The 5,429-nt window shown below is 39.0% G+C and overlaps 1 long non-coding RNA gene across 1 annotated transcript; it reads left to right on the forward strand.

Annotated features, from left to right (window-relative positions):
- Positions 1-4,586: 4,586 nt before the first annotated feature.
- LOC139634515 (uncharacterized) lies at positions 4,587-5,429 on the forward strand. Its single transcript, XR_011693976.1, has 3 exons — positions 4,587-4,681; positions 4,996-5,114; positions 5,198-5,429. It is a non-coding gene; the product is annotated as an uncharacterized lncRNA (long non-coding RNA).

Raw genomic sequence — 5,429 nt, forward strand, 5'->3', positions numbered from 1 at the left:
CTGGAAGGACAGGAGGTGGTAGATGATACACATGGTGGTGGGGCATTTCACTAAGAAAGAGAGATGAAACAGAAAAGAGAGGCGCATCCCAAATGGTCATTTTTATGTGAAAATATTCTTATTTGAGGATTAATCTGAAAGCAGCATTAGTGCTAGTTTCAAGCAAATGACAATTTAACCACCAGAGAAGTTGAACAAAACTAGAATTTAGCTCATTAAAGTGATTTCACTATGAATATCCTCTGAGGAGATGCAGTCGACACAGGCTCACCAAGCCAGCTGAAGGCCGGAAAAATGTAGTTTGGTTTGATGTATGTGGATTTCTGCTGAGGCAGCAGACGGTAGGCTCTGGTTTCATGAACATGATAGTGAGTCCAGTGAACTTCAGTGGCCTCCCCAGTCTCCAGAAGAACCCCTTTGGGATGTGGTAGAACAAGAGATTGGTAGCATGAATGTACAGCTGACTCTGAAGCAGAGTTTCAGAGGAAAGCTTCCAACATCTTGGTGAATCCATGCCACAAAGAACTGAAGCTGCTTTAGAGCAAAGGGAGGAACTACCCAGTGTTAGTATGGTGTACTACTCTTATAGTACAGACAGTCTCCAATTTTAGGCTGCATGTGGACAAAACATGCCTGTCCACAAAACATACATTTTGTCATCTGCACAGGGGCAGATGACAAAATGTATGTTTTGTGGACCGAATGTGGACAGAATGGATCAGTAGCTACATTCTATATGGAAATAAAATTTAAATGTACTACCTGCGTACTACTCAATTCCAGTTTAGCTTCCAGTAACAGGACTCTGCTCATCAGATTTTCCCAGCTCTCTCTGCATATGGTGATGACTTCTCCTTCACTCTGGAAGAGAACATGGTAAATAAAAAATTGCAATTTCATGTTTTTTTTTGGTTTTTCTTTGTTATCTGTCTGTCCAACAAAAGAAAAATACTTAATAATTGGGATAAGATATGAAAGAATTAGAGGCTGTCTTATCAACCTTGTGTGTGTTTCGCCATCTCTCAAGTTCCTCCAAGCATCTCTCCAGGACCGCGAGCCTATCTAGTCCAGAAAGAAGACTCTCTATTTGAGCTTCCAGCACTGACAGCCTGTACCTGATGACTGAAACACAGAAAGACAGTTGCATTACATGTTATACTGGGATGTGGACCCAGTGTTCCTCAGACCTTTAGACCTTCAATACAAAACTCAAACCACATTGCTAAAGCTCACCAACGATAAATGAAGATGCAAGGAAGCACTCTGATTTTATGATTAATGGACTGACACTTTGATACATTTTAAAAACACATAGCAGCAGACAAGCTGTCCACTACAATATCCTTGTTAATGTTCCTGTATATTCCAAGGACATTAAGGTACCTCTAATGTGCCTGTTATGTTATGTGCTGGTGAAAACCCAAAACACACCAAATACACTGACCTACTGGGTTATGCAGCCATGAAAGAGTCATGGTGGTTATTGACAAGACACTCACATAGACTCTATTGAAATGAAAATGTATCTTTGTGTTTGTTTATGGTAACTAACATTTCATAATTCTGATTCATTTTGAAAGGTTGTTAAGTACACTACTGAAGTTTTAGAACACTCCCATTTTTTTTAAGTTTCTTATTCAAATGTAAGCATTTCATGACCAATGAATAACATTAAATGGTACAAAGGTGAGTGGTAAAATACCAAAGGTAAAAAAAAAAGTTAAGGTCACCAAAAACTGAAAAATCTATTTCAGAGAAAATAGGCCTTTTTCAGGGATTAAGAAATTGGCTAACTAATATACCTGCATCAATGGAAGTAAATTATGAAAGCTTGAAAGCTTATGCAAACAATTCCTTCAGGCTGATGACTCACAAAACCTCCGTCTCTACACAGTTTTGGAACAAACTGTGACTACACCCTGAACGTGAAAGTACACGCATTTGTGGGAACTTCTGCAACAGTGTTGGGGCAAACTTTCCGAGCAATGTTTCATTTCTGTTGTAGAAGGAACATTGGAGAGTGTTCAGCTACTAAATGAGTCAAAAACTGAGATTAAATTTAGTTCAAAGAGAAGATTCCATGCTTCCTTTTTTAAATTCTCAAATTGTTTATTTGTTCTAAGTTTTATTTTGAGAAACACTCTGCTATTGAAATGTAAATTTACATAATAGCTGGAAAAATTGAAATGTTCGAAAACTAAGTGTATATTACATAATGGGTGTTGTAGTCCTTGTGGTTTGGTGCATGAAATCTGATGTACATTGTATCAAACAAAACAATGTCTGCCAGCTCTCAAGCCAACATCTCATACTCATTGCTGTGTTTGTTGTTTTTGTTTTGGAAGTCTTTGTCTGTGCCGTTTCTGCACAGGAATGCAAAGAAGAAAAACAAATAAACCATAACCAGGTTTTAGTGCTGGCCTTGTAATGAGACAGTCAAGAAATTCTCCCCATCAAGAAAGAAAGGGAGATAATGCATATCAAACTACAATTCAGTTTTGGAATAGAGGTGGTTGAGAGCAAGCCTGGACCCTTTAGCAACAGCTGCTTACTGCATTACACTGTGACAATAGTGATGCCTTGTGGTTGACATGCAACATTACAGTAGGTAATCCACACAAAGTCAAAGGAGCCTTTATGGATCTTGTCAGATACGTAACATTGTACTTGCTGGGTAGTAGACCTGAAAGTAGAGGTCATTTATACTGGTGTTTATAGTAACCAAACAGCAGATAAAGTGGTACAGATTCCATTCAAGCATGGTTTGAAAAAGTCTCCTAAACTACCGGGCTGGGCTCCCCCTCAAAAACTGTCAGTTTGCGTATTTAATTGTAGACAACAATGTTTGATTTTTACTGACTGCAAACTGTCTAGCTGGCAAGACTGTGGGAAACACTACTGTTAGCAGTTGAACTATTCCTAGAAAATACATTTTCTGCTGTTGCTCAGTAAAAGGTGGAGAGAAGGAGGTGCTGAAACCTACTGACTGACTGACATAACCACCAACCTACTGACTCTCTATGTCACACGTCACAGCTTGAGAAAGTTCCTTAGCTTTAAAAGTAGGGCCACTGTCGACAGAGGTGAAATTACATGAACATAAGGTTTTATATTGGCTCTTATTCTATCTACATATGGGTGACAACTTGAAGAAAAATCAACATAAAGTGTCTTACTAAGGTGTTGGGCCACCATGGACACCAGAGTAGCTTCAATGCTCCTTGTCATTGATTCTACAAGACTCTGGACTCAATCATACTGTAGATATTTCCTCGTTTGATGTGTTGATGATAGCAGTGGATTGTGCTGTCTAATATGTTGGTCCAAAATGTCCCATAGGTGATTCTTTGGCTTGAGATCTGGTGACTGTGAAGACCATAGTGCAGTGGTCGGCAACTGGCGGCCCGCGGCCAAAAGTGGCCCGCCAGCATTAAGATGTGGCATATATCTAAACAGAGAATCTCGTCCCACCTGAAGATGCTTATTATACTTTGATCCACGTTGAGAGTGAATGACAGACACAGCCGTGTCACGTCAGGAGCAGCACAGAGCGCCTGGTTCTACAATACATCTCCATCATAGCAGAAACAGTTACCCACAGAATCACTTTCTCTATAGTGAATTCATCAACAAAATAAAAGCGCAAGAATGTTTAAGTTCAAACAAGATTTTAGCTTTTATTATGAAAAGGTCTGACAGGAAGTTCCAAATGTTCTATCACTTGCTTGATAGACCTCTGAAATAGAGGACATACAGTATGACGTGATATGAAAAAATAACAACAGTTCAATGAATCAGTTGAATATATATATATATATATATATATATATATATATATATATATATATGCTAGGTTAGTTAAATATCAACTTGTGGTCTTAGAATTTCTAGCACTGACAATCATTAATGATGACTGTAAATTTGATTGCTATCAAATTTTGTTATTTAATTGTTATGCCTGTGATACTCTTACTTTTGGGGCATTTATGTCCCTAAAGTAGCGTTACTGGTATTTCAATGGCCTTACCCATTGAAATCAACACATCGTGGGTACTTAATCACACATAGGAACTCCTACAAAGACGTCTCCAGTAGAAAGCGTCTTTATCTGTAAGCAAGAGAGAGAAGCACCAACCTAAACGTCTGTTTTCATTGCTCATGTAACAAAACATTAGCTAGCTATATTTTTAACCGACTTTACAGTTAGCTACAAAACCTTTACAAACCTGTCTGTTCTGGAAACACAGATGACATGATGATGCGAAATTAGATGGTAATAGTCCCGGATACTATTCTTTAAAAAGAGATTCTTTACAGCCAACACCAGCTGATATTGTTGTGTAGCTACTTTTGATTCAACGGCATGAGGCAGGACCATGGATGTATTATAAGACCTTATAGATTATAAAACTATAGATCTTATAACACATCCATGGGCAGGACTGGCTGTTGTGGGCATCTGCCTCTTCTTTTTCTTCTTCTACTGCTGCCATGAAAGTATTATAATAATACATCTATGACTGCTGCTGTTGCTGTTCCTTCTAGTAGTATGTAGTAACAGGATGTAGTTTACATTAGTCATTACCATAGAGAGGAACAGAACTACCTGGTCACAACAATGCAGACAAATTGTGCTATAAAATAAAAGTGGGAATTCCTCAATATTATATCAGCCCTCACGGTAACACCTCTGTCTTCAGTAGTTTCTTTGTAGTCAATTACTTCCTGAGCACATAACATTTCTGAACATTCAAAACAAAAGCTAAACGTTGAATATGTATGTATACCGAATGAAAGGGGTGATCCAAAGAATTAAAAGAATATCAGTCAGATATTATGAGATCATTATGGTCGTTGGGAGATAACCAAAGCAACAATAAATTGCTAGATTTGAAAGGGAATTTGATGCGACGTTCTGCTCTTTTGAGTTTGAACAACGTAATCAAGGGGACTGAACTTTGCAGCATCTAATGACGCTCCTCTTTATTTGGGCAGATAATGAAGCTGCGTGTCCAGCTGCAGTGTAAGAATTTGCATGAATACCTGAGAGAGCTGAGTCCTGACATACTGGACAGACTGTACAACCATCCAGCAACATGTCTGGCTGTCTACAGGTATGACGGCGGTGGTTATGACAAATGACTCCCGAGGACTGTGATGCTTAGTTTCATATTATAATGTGTTTGATCCTCTATAGGGAACTTCCTCCTCTGGCCAAGAATTATGTGATGCGAATGCTGTTCCTGGATCAGCCCCTCCCTCAGGCAGCGGTGGCATTGAGGGTGAAAAATGGATGGATGTATTATAGGATACATCCATGGTGTGAACGCAAATGCATCCTGGCCACACTGAAGGACTGCCTCCTCTCTGACGTCCTCTGCCACAGTCTAATTGGTCCTGTCACAGTTTCATAATGACCCGAAAATAAT

The sequence above is a fragment of the Trachinotus anak genome, unplaced genomic scaffold, assembly GCF_046630095.1.
Source record: "Trachinotus anak isolate AG129_WGS33_773 ecotype Australia unplaced genomic scaffold, CSIRO_AGI_Tana_v1 ptg000016l, whole genome shotgun sequence".
In the NCBI taxonomy this organism is placed as follows: Eukaryota; Metazoa; Chordata; class Actinopteri; order Carangiformes; family Carangidae; genus Trachinotus; species Trachinotus anak.